Below are 20,498 nucleotides of genomic sequence, written 5' to 3' on the forward strand. Positions count from 1 at the left end.
CATGTTCCACTAGGGCCCCTCCTTCCTTTATGGTCCTGGGATTTCTCTTGAGGAATGACTTCTATGGACGTTTGCTTGCCTTTCAGCTGACCAGGCCCCCAAGGAAACAAAGGGTGGTGACTTGGTTCACACCATCTACTAAGGTCTCAAAAAAATTCACTGCCATCCAACCAACTCTGACTTATGCCAACCCCATAGGGCAGGGTAGAACTGCCCCTGTGGGTTTCTGAGACCCTGACTATTTAAAGGAGTAGAAAGCTTATCTTTCTCCTGTGGAGCAGCTGCTGATGTTCTAACTGCTGATGTTAAAGTTAGCCCAACTTAGCACTACTAGGCTCCCAGGGCCCCTTCTTCTAAGTTAGAAATCAAGAACACGTCTCACCTTAATCTTGTACCAGAGGACTCCCACCAAAAAGGAATACTAACCACAGGCATAGGATTTATAATAACATTGCACAGCAGATTGTGGCTAGAAGAACCATAGTAATTGACTAGATCTCAAAAAGGGTTAAACAGAATGATAATAATGAGGATAGTGAGACATTATGAAAACTGCAATCACTGTTACTGAACACTCTTTATAGAAATTGTTAAGTGGGAAACTGATTAATTGCATAAACTTTCAGCAAGTGCACAATAAAATATGATTTCAAAGAAAAACTAAAAAACAAGCATACCAAGGTCCTTGTCCCACTGGAGAAAAATTAAATCCAAAATTCTAGGGATGGGGGAAGATTAGGTATTGTATTTTTTCATTATAATTTTTAACTGCTTTAATAAGATATAATTCATAAACCATGTCCTTATTGCAGAGGAGCCAAGATGGGTGGTGGCTATGTGTTGGGTTGCTAACACCCAAGGTGAACAGTTTGACTCCACCAGCCACTTTGTGGATGAAAGATGGGGCTTTGTACTCCCCCAAACAGTGACAGTCTTGGAACTTCACAGAGGTAGTTCTACCCTGCCCTATAGGGTTGCTATGATTCAGAATCAACTCAATGCCATGAATTTGGATTATGATAATCCATCCATTTAAAGTGCAAACATTAATGTTCTTTATCATATTGGCAGATATACTCAACGATCACCACAGGCAATTTCGGAGCATTTCCATCACTTCACGAAAGGAACCCGAATTCTAGCTATCATCCTGTTAAACGGCTACGCAACCAAGTGCCATGTAGCCACTAGTCCATGTTCTGTCCCTCTACATCTGCCTGTGCTGGCCAGTTCATATAACTGGATGCAAGTGACTGTGGTTTATTTCACTGAGCATCGGAGCTTCGAGGTCCATCTGCATGTATGTATATTGTAGCATGTATCAGTGGCTCATTTCTCTTCTTGTATTTAGAGATCACATAAATGACTCAATGGAAATTCATTTTTGTTATTATGTCCCCCACAGAGCAGCTGATTGGTTTGAACTACAAATCGTTTGGTTAGCAGATAATAATTCAAGCAGTGTACAACCAGGACAATGTAATTACAGGGGTGGGCAAGGGCGGAGGTGGGGGGCGGCGCAGGGATGTAATTCTCTTCCCATTTCATAGAGTAACACATTGAGGTACAGGCGGATTAAAAAATTCGCTACTCATTGGTTTTTGTTTGCTGTTTTATAATCCTAGCTGTGTATTACTACTACTACTACTACTACTACTACTACTACTACTACTACTACTACTACACACACACACACACACACACACACACACACACACACGGTTGCAGAACAGGACTGGATAATGTGTATGGTGTGAATTCTAAGATGCAAATATCTTTGAGAAAAGCAGCAGTGGATGCCAGTAGTAGTCGGAGTTTAAAAGAAATGAACCCCGGGCTTTTACATTTTAGGTACATGCACACAGTCCTTAGGAACATGGTAACATTCCACATACATTGTGCACTTCCCACTTTTAAATTTTAAATGAAACTTCCAGGAAGAGAACGGTGATGTAGGATCATCCACTTGAAGAACTTACTCGGTTATCGCCAGAGTTATGGGTGAGGAGACCAGGTTGGGGGACTGGGATGCAAAACCAGGTTGTGCAGCACCCCCACGGTCCTCTTGTCAATTTTCCCATGGAAAGCACACGTGTGACCTCACGACTCACCTCCCATGTGGGTGGCGTGGCAACTCCCAGCCTCTCCCCCCTCCTCCCTCACCGCCTTTTGGTAGCCTGAGGAGGTGGCTCAGGACACCCTATACCTCAGGGCGTGCCACAGACTGCTGCACCGACTCCTGGAGGCCCTGGGGCGATTCAGAACGTTGAGTTTCTATTGTGGAATAATACCACAGGTGCCACTGGGCTCTACAGACAGAAATCCCCGGCTAGTTGGAGAGGGACCGGGCACCGGGAAGAAAGAGGCAAGCTGGCACCCTCAGAGCAGCAGGCCCCGCGAGGGTGTTAGATTTGTTCCTATTTCCTTTTGAGAAAGGAAATACAAGATTCCTGTTCCCAGCAGAGGAAACAGAACCCGGCATTTCCGGGTGTCTTGGCAGCTTGCCGGCTGCTAGCTAGGTATCCATCCTACTGAACCTGGGCTGAGTAGGATCTCCCTCTGAGATAAGAAGCCCCGTTTCACAAGGGCATCCACTACATAGCCCATACCCACCCTAGGACCACAAGTAAGAGTGGATAGTTCTTTGTTGTTCAGGAATCCATCGTTATAAGCAAAATAACGAAAGGACTGTACTCTCCCTACATAACATGCAGGGTGGACCAGGGACCCTGGTAGATTCGCTATACCCCTCACTTACGCCAACAACCGTGATCTCTGAAACCAGTTCCCTCCACCTCAGTAGCACACTCTCGCTTGGTTAACTTACCAAGTAAAATCGCATCACCCATCACTCTCTTCTCTCATGAAAACTTACTGTACTTAATGGAAAAGAGTCCTCTAATTAATACAACCACTTAAAACCTACTTCTGAGCATCTACACCCCAAGACTCCTCCTACTCACCCAACTAATACTTTCTCCTCATCTCCACACAGTACTCTTTCCAGCATTCATCTATACATCAATTGTATCAAGCATATTTGTACATTTGTTGCCATCATCCTTTCCAAAAATTTTTTTCCTGCTTGAGCCCTTGGTATTAGCTCTTTTCCCCCTCCCTCTCCTACCCTCCCACCCTCATGGACCCCTGATACATTATAAATTATTATTAATGTCATATCTTACACTGTCCACTGTCTCCCTTCACCAATGCTTCTGTTATTTGTCCTACTAGGTGAGGATTATATGTCGATCATTGTAGTCAGTTCCCTGTTTTTCTCTTTCTACCCTCACCTTCCCCCTACCCTCATGGCATCAATACTCCCATTACTGTTCCTGAGAGGTTTATCTTGATCTGTCCTGGATTTTGTGTGTCGCGAGCTCTTATCCATTCCAGTGTACAGATCTGATTTAGCTGGACTTGAAAGGTTGAACTGGGGTCATGAAAGTGGGGACAAGGAAGCATTAAAGAACTAGAGGAATCCTGTGTGTTATGACAGTGTTATGCTGCACCCTGGCTCACTCATTCCTTCCTTATGATGGGCGTTGGGTCTCCTCTCTGACCCCCATCATTTGCATCAATATATTTATTTGTTTTGGGTCTTCTTATGCCTGATACCTGATCCCGTTGACACCTCGCGATCACACAGACTGATGTGCTTCTCCATGTGGGCATCTTGCTTCTCTGCTAGATGGCTGCTTGTTTAACATCAAGTTTTAAGAACTCAGACACGATGTCTTTTAATAGTAGGGCACCATCAGCTTTCTTCACCACATTTGCTTATGCACCCATTTTGTCTTCAGAGCTCGTGCTGGGAAGGTGAACACCACAGAATGCCAGGTTATTAGAACAAAGTGTTCTTGCATTGAGGGAATACTTAAGTAGAGATCCAATGCCACCTGCTACCTTAATACTTAACCTATAAATATATGTACATGCACCTATATCCTTATTAATATATTTATACATTCACATATGTGAATGCCTATGTTTATACCTCTATAAATTCCTTTTGACTCCTAGTGGTTTCCTCTATTTCTTTTTACTTTCCTCCTGCTCCATTATCATGTTCAACCTTCATTCAACCCTCAGTACTTTCTCTCGTCTACATTGCTTTTGTTCAAACCTTCCCAGGCTTTTTATGCCCTCCTTGCCATCAATTTTAGATCTCTTGCTGTTCTCCTATTCCCAAGTTTTAAACATACCCTTTAAAAGATAAACAGTAGCATACTGGAATAGACAACAAAATCCATCAATCTGCTGCCTTCAGGGGACACATCTCAAAGTCACAGACAAAAATAGAGTAAGAGTCAAAATTAATGGCAATAAAAAAGCAGGGGTGGCAATGCTAAGACAAAATAGACCTCAGGGTATATGACATAATAAGAAATAAGAATGGGCATTATATAATGTTCAAGGGACCAGTAGACCAAGAATCCATAAACATAGTAAAGATATATACACCCAACAAAAGGCCCTCAGATTAGTCAACCAAATCCTCAAAGAGACGAAGAGAAATTACCATATCAACAATGATAACAGGTGATTTCAATACACCACTCTCAAAGAAAGATAGATCAACAGGTAATAAACTCAATAAAGAAACTGAAGACCTGAAGAACACAATGGAATGACTCCACCTAATAGACATGTTCAGAGCTCTAAACCCAACAGCAAAAATAACCAAAACTACCCAATCTTTTCCAATCTTCATGGAACATACTTGAAAATAGACCACCTGCTGGGACACAAGGCAAGCTTGAGAAAATTTGAACACACAGAGGTCATTCAAACCACCTTCATTGACTACAGTGCCATAAAGCCAATATTACACTCAATGGAGAAGAGATGAAAAAATTTCCACTGAATAAGGGAACCCAACAAGGATGCCCCTTATCCCCACTTCTATTCAACATTGTGCTGAAAGTCCTAGCCAATACCACCTGACAACAGCAAGATATCAAGGGCGTATGATTGGGTAAAGGAAAAGTGAAACTTTCACTATTTGCACATGATTTGGTTTTATACATTGAGAATCCGAAGAGGTTCAAAATAGGATTGCTGAAAACAATAGAGGAGTCTAGGAGAGTAACAAGATACAAGATTAACAAGCAGAAATCAATCGGATTCTTATATAGCAGTGAAGGGAATGCAGAAAAGGATATCAAGATATCAGTACTATTCAAAATAGTCACAAAAATGTTGAAATACCCAGGAAAAAACTGAACCCTCCACCCCTGCAAAAAAAAAAAAAGCTGTATAAAGCAAACTACAGATGATTACTACAAGGAGCCAAAAGGGATCTACACAAATGGAAGCACATTCCATGTTCACGGATTGGAAGACTTGATTTCATGAAAATGTCAACACTATCTAAAGCAATCCACAAATTCAAAGTAATCCCAATTCAAATTCCAACATTATTCTTCAACGAAATGGAATAATTGTTTACCATCTTCATTTGGAAAAGGAAGAAGCCCAGGATAGGCAATAAACTCCTCAAGAACAAAGTAGCCGGTTTTTCACTACCTGACCTCAGAACCTATTATACAGACAGTTGTCAAAACAGCCTGGTACTGGTATAATGATAAATACAGGCGCTAATGAATCAGGTCAGAAAACAAAGAAATGAATTTTTAAAAAAGAAAACAAAGAAATAAAAACATGCCTATAGACAAAAGCCCCATTACCACTACATGGGAAGCAGATGTCCTCTTCAATAAATGGTGCTTAAAAAACTGGATAGCCAAGTGTAGAAGAATGAAACAAGATCCATATCTCACTCCATGCACAAAAAGAAAATCAAGGTGGATAAAAGACCTAAATGTAAACCCAAAAAGCTATCTGGATCATCAATGAGGAAATTGGGACAAAGTTGGGAATCCTAGAGCAGGTAACATGGGATATCAGAAATAACCAAATAAACACACTTTGTGGAAGATAAAATAGATCAGTTGAAACCTATTAAGAATAAAACACTGTGTACATTAAAAGGTGTCATTAAAAGAGTAAAAAGAGAGGCCACATACTGGGAAAAGTTATTTAGTAGTGACATGACAAAGAAAAAATTACTAAAATCTATAGTTTTGCAAACTCACAACGAAAAACTAATAGTCTTCTAAGATGATGGGCAAGGGACCTGGAGAGATGATTCACAGTGATGACAGTTGAATGGCTAATAAACACATGAGGAAATGCCCCTGGTCATTGGCCATCTGGGAAATGCAAGTCAAAACAACCATGAGATATCACCTAATGCCTATAACATTAGCCAATTTGAAAAAAAAAAACTGAGAACAATAAATGTTGAAGAGGATGTGGGGAGATAGGAACTTTTAACCCCTGCTGTTGGAATCATGGAATATGCATAGCAACTGTGGAAGGCAAAATGGTGATAACTAAAACAGATGGCAATTGAGCTGCCATATGATTCTGTAATTCCATAACTGGGCATATACACAAAAGAAATGGGAAACAGACCATGAACAGACATTTGCTCCCCTATGTTCATTACAGCACAGTTTACAATAGAAAGAGCTGGAAACAGCCTAATCCCCATCAACAGAGAGCGAATAAAAAACTCTGGTACAGACACACAATGGAATGCTATGCATTTCTAAAAAAAAAAAAAAAAAAGCAATGAAACCATGAAACTCCTCAAGTCTTAGTGGTATCTGGAAGACATCATGCTGAGTGAAGTTAGTCAATCACACAAAGACAAATACTATATGAGTCAGTCCACCATGGTTATAACAAGCAGCAGAACTGGCAAAAGCCCATCAATGCCCTTTATGCTATATTAAAATAATTATTATTCTGGCAATCCTTTGATGGTCACTCTGTTATACTGTACTTATGCTTGTTCATATTAGGATGTATTTCAGAGCTGTGTGGCCATTGGAAGTCTCACTCTTGAAGCTGTGTTGTTTGTTTCTCTGTTTTTCAATAAATGAAACCCAGGGACATTGAGTTTCTAGGGAAAGCAAGGGTTTCAGGGGTAGGGGGGTTTAAAGAGGAGTGGCAGAGATAAGACGGAGATGATGTCAAGAAGTTCTGGAAGAAAAACCATGTTTGGAGATTGATTATGGAAACAATTGTACAATTTTGTTTGATGTGATTGAGCTGTGGAATGATATGACATTTGTATTAACTCTCAAGTTACAGAAAAGTTAAAAAAAACAAACAAACATAGATCCAGGAATGGGTTTGGGGCTCACACTAAATTCTAACTCCAAATTATGAATAATTATATTTTACATCTTGAGTCTGCTCGATGTCCACCCTCTGGAAGGGAACCCAGAATATACGGGTGCTATGGCAAAAGGTGGCAAAGAATGTCAATGTTGTCTGGCAAGCAGATAAAATAGCATCTGGGGTCTTAAAGGGTTGGGCCCAAATAAGCAGCTATCTAAGTGAGATGTCAACTAAGTCCACATGGAAGAAACACCATTATCAGTCACTGAAGGATTGGAATCCATATAACACAAAATTGAAGGAGGGATCAGTAGGAGAGCTTAAATAGTGAGAATCTGGTGTGCAGAAGGCGATGGGTGAGAGTGGGAGCCCAAGATTCATTTGTGGGAACTGCCTACGAAATAAGCCTCCGGGGACTTCCCCTGATCTAAAATTGAGGGATGGGAGTAAAGTGGTCACTAAACATAGTGCTGGGGAGAGAGGAGTCTAGAAGATCAAAGGCATAAATCCGACCCGAACAGTTATAACTTTGTCAGTTTATCCCCCCTATGATGCGGACTGTCATTTTTCTTCAGAATGGCTTGAATATGGATCTCCTCCTGTCAGCTGGCCAGTTCTCTCATTACAGAACCTTATTTTTTGCCTCCAACTCTGTCATTCTAACCACCAGCAAATCTCAATGTTTTTTTGTTGCATGTTTGATCAATTAAAGAATGTGGAAATTGGTAAAAAACACTTCAATTTCTTTATCTTTGCCATTATTGGTGCATACATTTGAGTAATAGTCAAATTAACTGGTCTTTCTTGTAGACGGATTGAGATGATCCTATCATTGAGAGCAGTGCTCTCCTCTTCTCTCTGCCTTTCCCAACACGGTAGGCCATATGGCTATCTGAATTTACATAATTTAAAATAATTTCATTTCAATTACTAATGCCTATGATATCGATCTTTTTGCATTCCATTCCATGTCTGATGCCTTCCAAGTTTTACAGATTCAAGTCTCCTACATTTCATGTTTCGACTATTAATGTATGTTTGTGACTATTTCTTTTCTTTTTTGAGTCATGCCACATAATTAGATATACATTCAACTGCTCCTTTTACTTTCTCTTTGCTTCCCCAGATCTGGGTTTAGCAGGAACTGAATCTTACTCACATCATGTATATCTCCCTTAATTGCATTTCTTAAAAATGCGTCTGTTCTTGACCCATTTAAAAAAAAAGGCAGTCTTTCAAATTGAGTAGAGTTAATTTTGCACTACTACACTGCATCTACTACACGGAAATAGCAATTTCAATGAATAGAATGGGAGCCGTTCCATGCAATAGCCAGAAATGTAACACAATAGTTCTAGAATCTATTCCAATGGAAGAACACATGTCCTTTCATAATGACATGAAATAGAGCTATGATAAATTTTAACCATGAAGGATGAATTATGGGGCTTAAAGAGACAGATTCTACAGTACATTAAGAAAAATAGATGATAAAAATTAGTTGAGAAACAATCCATTATGATTCTTTTTAATCCTTCTGGAATACTTAGATCCAGTTTGAAAACAAACAAACAAACAAACAAACAAACCCAAACACTGCTAGTTCAAGAGAGCAAAATATAAGAACCATCAGGTATTAGCAATCGGATAAGGCAGTAATGTTATCAGAAACAAAGAGAAAAACCAAACCACACCCACTGATATTGACATAGAATCAATATCAACTCATAGCAACCCTATAGGACAGGGTAGAATTGCCCCTTGCGTTTCTGCGGTTGTGAAGCTGTTCGGAAGCAGACAGCATCCTCCTCCTTCCTTGTAGCTTAGTAGCCCAACAAAATCACTGTGTTGCCAGGGCTCTTCGAGACTTTGGCTTGCATACTTGGGGTATATTGTCAGGTGAGAGTTGTCCCTGGAGAAGGCGATGATGATTGGTAATATGGCAGGCAGCCAAGAAGAGGACGGCCCTTCATGAGATGAATGGACACGGTGGTGACAACAGTAGCTCAGGCGTAAGGATTGCAGAGAGGGCGCAGGCCCGTGAAGTGCTTCGTTCTGTTGCGCAGGAAGTCACTCTGAGTCATAACTCACTGGGATGAGGAACTTCTGGGAAATCTAAAGGGAATTCTGGAAGGACCCTTCTGAAGAAGTTCCCTAATAAAGAAAGGAGGCCCGGAGACGCAGGCAGCCAGGGATTGTGTGAAGAAAGGAGCAGCATTGCTGTGGTGGAAGAAGGGTCTGCGAGGTGTCAAGTGAAGCCACTGGCCACAAGCCATGATGTTTAATTAAGGGACCATCAGGAGCCTGGCTGTGAAGAATGCAGAAACCCAGGGCCTGCAGCAAACAGAAGACCACAGGCTTTTGTTTTTTGTGTGCCTTGTGTGTTCTTCTCAGGAGCTTGCTTGCCACCTGGCATGTCACAGGCACCTCCAGATAGCTGGACAAGGATCATAACTCTGCCCCAGGCTAGGAGAATGACTCATTTGGTACCTTGGCAATAAAGGAGGGCTTTCTCTGGCAGTGATGTGGTGGCCCGAGGAAAAACATTACTCAGTGGGAAGCTATGTTTTGAGGATTACTGAAAGCAGAGAACTTCCTACTCGAGTAAAACATTTGTGTACACCTGTATGACGTCTTTCATCAACAACTGCATTTTAGAGTTAAGGCAAAGCTTCCCCCATCCTGCCCCCCCCACTTCCCTATCCATATTGTATCCATTTTTCTTACTCTGAGGCAGAATATAAACAATAATCAAAGACAAGGGGGCGTTGTTTGAGGACCACTATTTCTTTTTTGCGCATACAATTAGATTTCGTTGAAAATAGCCTGTGCTATGGTTCCTGTTGCTAGTTGCTGTCCAGTTGACTCGGAGCCATGGTGGTTCCACGTGTGCGGCATAGAACTGCCCTGAGGGTGGCCAGGCCTGGCTTCCACGATGCCTCTGGTGGCTTTCAACCGCCAACCTTTCAGGTGGTAGTTGAGCACTTAACCATTTGCAACACTCTGGAGCTCTGATTTCATGGCAACGTCTGGCTGGGACACTAGGATCATACAAAGCAACAACTGGGAGGATGGCACAGAACCGGCAGTCTTTTGCTCTATTGTACACAGACTTCTATGAGTCAGCTCACTGAACCCCATCTAACCACTAACAGAGAAGCCCTGGTGATGTGATGGGTGAAAGATTGGGCTGCTAACTGCAAGGTCAGCACTTTGAATTCATAGGAGGAAGATGAGGATTTCTGTACCCAGAGAGATTTACAGCTTTGGAGACTCATAGAGGTGGTTCCACTTTGTCTTAGAGGGTCTCCATGAGTCACCATCGACTCATCAGCAGTGACGTTGGAGTGTTTTAAACAACTAACAACCAGAAGTGGGATTATCCTATTCATCATTGAGTGGTAGAAAAATCAAGGCATTTACTAAATGAATAAAAAAACTACCTACTAAAGTGAATAGGTAGCATATAATCATTTAGATAGGACTTGAATGTAATTGATGATTTAATATGGTCCATCTAGCCATGATGTCGTTGCTGTTAGGTGCCATCCACTTACTTGAGGCTCCAGGAGACTCTTTGTAGAACAGAGTGAAATACTGTCCGGTTCTGTGCCGTCCTCACAATTGTTATGTTTAAGCCTATTGTTGCAGCCACTGTGTCAATGTACTTTGTGGAAGATCCTCCTCCTTTGTGCTGACCGTCTGCTCCACCAAGCATCCTGTCTTTTTATGAGAACGAGTCCCTTCTGATAGCATGCTAACATCAAACTGACAAACGTCCCATGCCAGTACCTACTTCAGGGAAGGCCGAGGAAGCGGTTGGGCACAGTGACGTGTTAAACCAAGGTGACTCATGCTAGCCGCCTGGGTGACACATTAGAGCTGCCACTTAAGGGCGCTTGGCTGTATTCTTTATGGAAGTAGATCGTCATGGTTTTTCTTCGGAGGTGCCACTGGTGGGTGTAAATCACCAATCTTCTGGTTGTGTCCATTGGAATCCACTTGAGGCACAAAACAGCCACCTGGAGTATGGCCCCTTCTTCACACCAAGACTCTTATGGTAGAGAATTCACTACTGAGGAAGGGATTTGTGTGCTGGGTGTTTGACCAGAGGACATATGTCCCTAGACTCTAATTTCACAGGGTCTACATAACCAGAATGCGTTGCCTGACAGCCTAGGTCCAGCTGTGGTCCAGTTGATTCCCACTCATCGTGGTCCCACATGAGTTTGACTAGAACAATGCTACATAGTATTTTCAATGGCTGGTGTGGTAGTTACATAATCTGATGTCAGTTTGAGACTATTAAGAGTGAATGGGGTGGAGTTTAGCCTGCCAATCAGGTCACAGCTTGATGCCCTCGTTTGGAAGCACTATGGAGATAAAGAGCTCACTGTAGGCCAGACCCATACAGAATCTCTCTGCTTGTCTCTCTGTGAGACATTCTTGTGGACAAGCCACATGGAGCTATGTTGGTGGCAGCAAGAGCCTTGGAGCTAGAGGAGCCATGTGGAGACCCAGACCAGCACTAAGATGCTTCCACCACCACTGGATCCACAAGACTTTCCACCCAATAACTGGTGATCTTCCTGCACTCGGTGTCATTGCATGTGCTGAGTCTGAAGAGGAATTTACAGACTGGTTTCAGACATATGGGATAATATTGCACTTATGGACCTGGTCTGGACTAGGCTGGGGCATTTTCTTAATCCACAATTACTCTTTTATATAAAGTTCTTTCTTATACATATATGAGTGTCTATGAATTTGTTTCTCTAGTCAACCCAGAGTAAAACAGCTGGGTTTTTGTAAACATATCCTCAGGTCTTTGGTTCTAGGCACCTCTGGGTGAATTGAAATCTCTAGCCTTCGGGTTATCAGCTGAATGAGCTTTGTGCACCACCCCAGGACAAGGATACAGAGGAGAGCACATGCTTGTTGCCGTTAAACTCTTTGAAGCGCTCATAAAATGTTTCACTGTAGTTTGATAAATAGATGAGTGAATAAGGTAGCCTTTTCTTTTTGAGATCCTACCTGCATTGTTGGCTCAACCCAAGTGCCCCATCTTTCCTTCAGCATTCTCTTCCAATCTATACCCCATTCCCAGAAGAACTCATTGCTTTAATCAATTGGCCAATAGTGGCTGCATTGTATTTTGCTCACAAACATTTCCTATTACTCTGCCTTCAAGGCAATATGACATCACATAAACCTCTTCATCTTCCGGAGCCTCACTTTCCTTATTTGAAAAACGGAGATGTAATTAGGACAGTGTTACACAGTTACCACTAGATGAAATGAGATCAATACTTATAAAAGACTTAAGCACAGGCCCTGGGACTTTTTGCCAGTTTTCCAAAATGGCAGTCAATGTTATTTTACCTCCTGATTTAACCAAGAACTTTGGAGGGCAAGGGCACGTGCTGTTCTCTTTGTGTTCCTGGGCACACAAACCAGTGCTCTGCGAAGGGTTGTTGAATTACACTGATCGCTTCTCTGTGGAAGCTGGGTCACTGTGCCGCCTCCCATGCCTCAGTTTATGTATCAGCCGCTTCAAATAGAATGCACTCTATAATATATTGATAATTATTGTATCTCTTAAATATCTGAACTCTTTGCATTAATATGATCACCAATAGAAAATTAAATATTTCCACGGGCCGTCCAAAGGCATTAAATCAGAGTGCATTCAAGCTGAAGATAATGTACCATTTGTATTTTAGCATAAAATAATACCCAAAGGACAGTTAAGGCTTTGTGTGCTTCATTCAGTATATCCCTCATCTTGTTCCTACTTCTTATTCTGAAGTCTCATTCTTCTGTGAAAAGAGCCTGGCATCCAGTGTAGTAAAGGAAACCTTTTACAGCTGCTTGGAATACCCTGACAGATCCATGCTTGGCCAAAGACAATGTAAGTCTAAATTAGAAAATATTCCAGATGGTTGGAAGTGCACTAGCCCAGGCCTGGGGGCAAAATGTCACTACATTTTGTGTCAACACATTGGGATACTGCCATGCTGTACATCACAGGGGCGTCCCATTAATGGTGTCTCTTCCAGAATGCAAGTTTGCTAGTGCTCCAAGCATATTTGGGAAAAAGAGGCCAAGATATGAATTACTACACTCTGTGGGCTTGTTGTTAGAGACTGGGGATATTGGTGACCCCAGTGGGCCCAGAACTGTAATGCAAAAGACATCTACAAACATAAGTCAAGCACACCAGCCAGTGCGATCATGAGGTGCCAAAGGGACCAGGTATAAGGCATCATGCAAAAAAAGATATATATGTATATATATGTGTGTGTATGTGTATGTGTATATATATGTATATATATACCATATTGAATGAAGGGGGAAGTGCAGAGTGGAGACCGAAGGCCCAAGTGTCGGCCACTGGAGATCCCCTTATAGAGGGTTTAGGAGAGGAGATGGGTCAGTCAGGGTGCGAGGTAGTACCGATGAAGAACACAGCTTTCCCCCAGATCCGGGATGCTTCCTCCCCCACCAACTATCATGATCCGAATTCTACCTTGCAGGGCTGGATAGGGCAGAGGTTGTACACTGGTACATATGGGGGCTGGAGGCACAGGGAATCCAGGGTGGATGATACCTTCAGGACCAAGGGTGTGAGGGGCGATGCTGGGAGAGTGGAGGGTGAGTGGGTTGGAAAGGGGGAACTGATTACAAGGATCCACATGTGACCTCCTCCCTGGGAGATGGACAGCAGAGAAGGGGGGGGGGGAGGGAGACTCCGGATAGGGCAAGATATGACAGAATAACAATGTATAAATTACCAAGGGCACATGAGGGAGTGGGGAGCGGGGAGGGAGGGGAAAAAAAAGAGGACCTGATGCAAAGGGCTTAAGTGGAGAGCAAATGCTTTGAGAATGATTGGGGCAGGGAATGTGCAGATGTGCTTTATACAATTGATGTATGTATATGTATGGATTGTGATAAGAGTTGTATGAGCCCCTAATAAAATGTTAAAAAAAAGAAAGCTCATTTATGAAACACAGAAGAATGTATCAGCTGCTGATATTGAACATTCAGCCAAAGCAACCTTGAAGAAAGTGCAAAACCTTTGATGAAGCAAATTATCCAACAGGGGCTCAAGAGCCGACCCCAAAGCCTTTGGGGCTATTATTTAAAAGGTGGTTTCCACGACTATAATGTTATTCCCCAAACTGCACTGGGTCATGCCCAGACGAGGAGGTTCTGAGGAACAATGAGCTCTCTTGTCTCTGGAAGAGCAGCGCTGCTTTATATCCATGTGTCGGGGTCAGGAAACCCCTTAGGGACACCCGTCGCTTCTCACAATTCAAGGGGCATGAATTCATGAGGATCTCCACAATGACACCCCATGACTACGCCCTGCCTGGATTTGTCTACACAAGGCTGGGTTACAAAGACGAACTTTAATTTTTTCTTTCAAAGGTAAGAACTCTTTGCCTGGTTGAGGGTTTTTCACTCTAGCCCTAAAGTGACACTCATTTTTAGGCAGGGTTTTTAAGGAATTCCCAATTAGTAGCTAGTCCCTTACATAGGAACAAAATGCCATTTAGACTCTGCATTCATTCCCTCTGAACTCAGAAACAAGTAAGGACATAAGGAGTCAGTGTACTCAACTGACAACCCCTACACTTCCCACTCCTTAGTGTGGATTGTGCTCCCTAATAGCGGATCACTCTGAGAGCAGTTTGAAATGATTGACAATGGACAGGTTATGAAGTCAGAGAGCATGTTCTAAGACAGAGTACTTGGCCTCAGCTCCTAAAGGGGATATGGAATTGAGGACTTTTTTTGCTTCTGGCCTCACTATATAAAACATCTTTTGTTTTTTAATATAGGAAAGAAAGTGTTTTCTTTTTAGTGCGTAATAATACCAGAAAAGGTGAAAAGCAGTGGTTCTCAACCTTCCTAATGCCACGGCCCTTTAACATAGTTCCTCATATTGTCGTGACCCCAAACCATAAAATTATTTGTGTTGCCATTTCATAACGGTAAGTTTGCTGCTGTTAAGAATTGGGCGACCCCTGTGAAAGGGCCATTTGACCCCCAAAGGTTGAGAACCGCTGGTGTAAGGGGCGGTGGAGAAGCTGCAAAACTGCTAACCACAGGTGCTAGCCTTAATCTAGGTCCACTGTCCTTCCGTGGTCACAGCTGTTGGGGAGTGGGTAATAGTGAGAGAAATTCAGTACCTACATCATCAGTTGATGACCTTGTAAGCCCAAGTTTAAAATCCCACCTAAAAGTTTTGCTTTGTCTGCTAATTCTGCTGCAAGCCAACACTGCCAAAATTCTCACACAGAACATTAATTAAAAAGACGTAGACGTAGTCCTTTAGTCAGGCATTTCCTCTGCCCTTTCAATACACTAACTACGTGGAAGAAATATCTAGGAACTGTAGTTGGTATCTAGGGTTTGGGTTTGGATAACTCTGGGCAAACACTCTGTGCTCAAAAGACTTGAGAAGTGCTTCAGCCTTCACCTCGATGGCACAGTGGTGTTACTGGATCACACTCGCAACTCACTCACTCACTCAGCTCCCCTTTAGGACATGGTCCAAAGAAACTTTTAGCTCTAAGTCCTCAACAAAGGAAAAAAAAATTACACTAGAGTTTAGCTCAAATATGATTTGGATTCAGGAGAACTACAGTCTGTTAATAAAATTTAAATTGTACAACCATTTTACACCTAGACCACACACACACACACACACACACACACACACACACATACACACACACACACACCCCAAAAGTGGGATGGAATTCCTTTTTGTTCAAGTTCTCATGCCACTATATCAGACCAGAGGACTTTAGAAACATGTGGCCTTGTGTTGCAAAGAATAAAACTGAACGAATAAAAGCCAGTGTTACCTGATTTGTCTAAGGACAAATACCTTCCTTTTCCTTCGACAGCAACCAGAGCCTCACCTCTACCCTCTCTGGCTGAGTGCTTGCCAGCATAGGCCTGGACACCAGCCCAGAGCACCTGCCCTGACTGCTGCATCTCCAGAAACAGGGATCCAGGAAGCTGACACCCCCATCTCAGACGGTACGGTCTCCAGTGCCCCCGGCCCCACCACCACTACACCCATCATGGTGTTTGCTCAATGCAGCCCAGAGGCAGACTTTGCTGGGGCAGAGCAGTTTCCATTTCAGAAGGGCTCCATGGGATTCATTGAAGATGAACAATCCTGAGGGACTCTCCATGGGCCCTTTTCTACCTCTGATTTGTAGAACTGGAGAAATTATCCCAAAAGGAGGCTGATAAAATACTGTCAAAGTTTTAGATTGTCTAGCAAACAGAGAGTACAAGGTAAAATTTGCTTCCTGATAGGAGAAACACTGTAGTGCAGGTAGATCCTCTGAAGCCTTGAAGGCCATTTAGAAACATTTTGAGAATGGCTAAATTCTGCAGTTTCAATTTCTAGTGGGGCTGATTATCAGACCGCCTTACAAAGCTCTGGGCTGGAGGAATCAGCCCTTCACACCCATTGCCCAAAGACACTTGATGACCTTGGACATTAGCTCCTAACTGCCACTGCTTAGGTTGACCGACATCAGTAAACATCTTTAAAAATATCATTTTATTGAGGGCTCTTGCAGCTCTGATAACAATCAATACATCCCTCGCATCAAGGACTTCGAACATATGTTGCCATCACCCTTTTCAAAACATTGGTGGGTCATGATAGGGAGAGGAAGCATTAAAAACCTAAAGGAAGGGATGTTTCATTGGTGCTACACTGCACCCTGGCTGGCTTCTCCCTTCCTTGTGACCCTTCTGTGAGGGGATGTCTGATTGTCTACAGATGGGCTTTGGGTCCCCACTCTGTCCCCGACCCCATCATTTGCATTGATATGATTGTTTGTTCTGGGTCTTCTGATGCCTGATACCTGATTCCATTAACACCTCATGATCACACAGGCTGGTGTGCTTCTTCCATTTGGGCTTTATTGCTTCCAAGCTAGATGGCTGTTTGTTTACCATATACACTTGTGTATAAGCCATTTTCCAGCACATTTTAATGCAGTTTTTGTGGTCAAATTAGGTGCCTTGGTTGATATTCAGGTCAGTTATACTTGAGTATATAAGGTATATTCAAGCCTTTAAGACCCCAGGCACTATATCTTTTGAGAGCCAGGCACCATCAACTTATTTTACCACATTTGCTAATGCACTCATTTTGTCTTCAGCAATTGTGTCAGGAAGGCGAGCATCACAGAATGCCAGGTTATTAGAACAAACTGTTCTTGTGTAGAGGGAGTACTTGAGTAGAGGCCCAATGTCTGTCTGCTACCTTAATATTTAACATATATGTTACTTAGATCTATGTTCCTCTGATTATATAAAATGTGTTTACAAATATACTTACTGTATTTATGCCTCTATAAATGTCCTTTGCCTCCTAGTTGTTTTCTCTATTTCCTTTTACTTTCTTCTTGTCCCGTTATCATGTTGAACCTTCATTCGACTTGCATTATTTCCCCTTGGCAACATTGCACTTGATCAAGCCCCACCAGGAATTCTACACCTTCATCCTAATCAATTTCAGGTCACTTGTTCTTTTGTCCCTGGGTTTATTGCCTCCCCACTTCCTTTCCCCTATCTCCCCCTCTCCCATGTCCCCCTGGAACCATCAGTCCCATTGTTTTCGTCTCAGGATTATTTGTCCTGTCGATCTTAGATAGACAGATAGGAAAAAAATGAAAGCAAGAACAACAACAACAAAGAAAAGCCTATAAATAGTTCCAGGTTTGTCTGTTGACCTTTAGGAATGTTTTCGGATCCAGTGTGATGAGGTGCCATGCCTTGCCCAATATCTACTTTTGGGCTTCCTCAGGGACTTCATGGCTTTGCTTCCCTTGCACTTCATGTTTCACACTGGTGTGGTGGGGTCAGATAGGGCACAATCTCCATGCTGTGTCTCCAGTGTTGTCCCCCTGGCACTGTGGGTCAGTGAGGGGATGCAGTGTCTTGTGATGGAGATGGCCCTATGGTCCTCTCTGTGCATTGGCTGTTCCGAGCAGGAATATCATTCTCAGGGCTTCATGAGCCTGGATGTGTTCCACTTTCTCTTTCCTTCCTTCTTAGTTTGCTCCCCTGTGTTCTGAGCAGACAAGCCCCTTCCCCCCGAGCTATATCTTCAGTGCTGTCCTTTATAGTGCATGCTTCTGGGGAGGGGGTCCATGTAGCTGGGATTGGGGCCAGCCCCACAGACCGAGCTATTGGTTCCCTGCTTGTTCCCTGATATGTTGCTTTCAAGTCTTGGTGCTCAGGTTGAGGTCTGGCCCCTCTCTCCCTTTCTTGTGGAGATATAAACAATACCCTTCCCTGGGTGGGCTAGTGTCCTGTTCCCCTGCTACCCATGTCCTTTTTTTCCTGCCCCCTCCCCTTTTCCCTTCCTTTATACTTGGCTGCCATGTGTATCCCTGGGTTGGGTCAGACTCCTGCCAGAGTGCTTCGACCTCACCTCAGGAGTGAATGCCTTTAGTAGCCTTTCCTTGACACACGGGAGAAACAGGGGACGGGTGTATGCAGAAGACCCATAGTTTACTTCCAAATAATTCCATGAGACTCTGAAGGGATGGCCGCCCTGCTTACAATCAACAACTGTATACACCGCATTGTGTGCTACCATTTCTTGCACAAAAACATGGCTAATGACTGTCACGAGAACAGAAAAACACCAGATCATCCTCTAAAAGCTGAAATGTCAAGCTGCGAGCAATAGTCTCCCTTCACCCAGCCACACTGCTTCCCCAAAATGAAGATCGCCCGTCCACAATCCCCTTGTCATGCCCAGATTACAAAACAGGTGTCTTCCAACAGGCTACCCTTCACACACACCAGCCCCTAAAGGACCCTGATACAATGATATTTACTGATGGAAGTGGCCTCATGGACCAAAGATGTCAAGAAGCAGCGTCTTCACTGGTAATCCTGACACATGGGAGGCTGCTGCCTTGCCCCACTGAGACTTCTTCCCCAAAGGCTAAGCCCATTTCCATCACAAGAGCTCACATCTAAGAAAAGGTGAGCATACATATGCTTTCTCTGTACTGCATGCACACAAAGCTGTTTAGAAACAAAGGTTACCAACAACAGCCCTAACAGGGAATCAAGCAAGCTCTAGGATTCTTGCAAACCACCAGGCAGTCCAAAGGCCTACACAATTTAGCAGTCTTATACTACCCAGGGTCCTGGGGAGCCACCAAGTCAATTTAGTAGCAAAGACAGCTGCAGGAGTTTCTAAGTCTACAAGCCTTGACTCTGGTCCATAATTTAGAATTAGACTGTTTGAACCTGAATACACTCAGTAGCTAGAAAAAGACATTAAGTGAAGACTCAATATCTGCCAGAGTGCCAAGGCTGACATCCCAGGAATTACAGGAGAATAAATTGGTAACCTGCAGGAAACAACTTTAGCCCCTAAACACCTGAAGACAGATAAGGACAATTTCAGCTTTCTACCATAGAATGGATCCCATGCTGCTTAACTCAGAATGCAGATTGAGCCCTCCGTGACCAGGATACCTTTCAGTGTTTGGGGACACCTTCACAAGTTGGGTAGAGGCCTGCCCCTGTAGAACAGAAAAGCCACAGAAGTGTTGAAGGGGCTTGTGAAGGGGACTGTTCCCAAGTTGTGGCTGCCTTTATCTCCCCAGCACAAAAGGAGTATGTTTGTTTCCATAGTTACACAGGACACTGGTCAACTACTAGAACTCACATGGAAATTTCTCTCCTCTTGAAAGCTACAATCTACTGGAAAGATGAGCAAGATTATACTTCAAGAACAACCCTGGAAAGTTGTATCAGGAAACTAAATTCAACCTGGGACCAGGCATTTCCCCTTTCCCTGCTTAGAATCAGTCTTGCACAGAGAAGCAGGCTCAATGTAAGCCCCTAAAATAAGTGGGCAAGTGGAGTAAAAAAATTGTTGCCCTTAATGAAAAATTAGAATCTCAGGGCAATCTCAGTCCCTTGGAAAAGTGACTTCCCTTGTTATCCATTAAGATTCCAGTGTGTTGTGCCCTCCACACAGCTCCAGACCTGGAAATCAGGACCTGTGTTACATAATCTGTTGTCAATTTGAGAGGATTAAGAGTGAAAGGGTAGAGCAAAGCCTGTCAATAGCTTAATGACCTCATTTGGAGGCACTAAGATGTCGCTGTCTGGAGGCAAGGTACAGGCTCACTCCCTGGGAGACATTGCAGTTGACAATGGAGCCATGATGAGCTGGAGGATCCACGTAGAGAGACAGACCAGCGCTGAGATGCTTACAATGCCACTGGATC

The 20,498-nt window shown here is 43.1% G+C and overlaps 1 pseudogene; it reads left to right on the plus strand.

Annotated features, from left to right (window-relative positions):
• The first annotated feature begins 10,129 nt into the window (after nucleotides 1-10,129).
• LOC142456174 (hyaluronidase-4-like) lies at nucleotides 10,130-16,397 on the plus strand (annotated as a pseudogene).
• The last annotated feature ends 4,101 nt before the right edge of the window (nucleotides 16,398-20,498 follow it).

This window comes from Tenrec ecaudatus, chromosome 9, assembly GCF_050624435.1.
Source record: "Tenrec ecaudatus isolate mTenEca1 chromosome 9, mTenEca1.hap1, whole genome shotgun sequence".
Taxonomy (NCBI): Eukaryota; Metazoa; Chordata; class Mammalia; order Afrosoricida; family Tenrecidae; genus Tenrec; species Tenrec ecaudatus.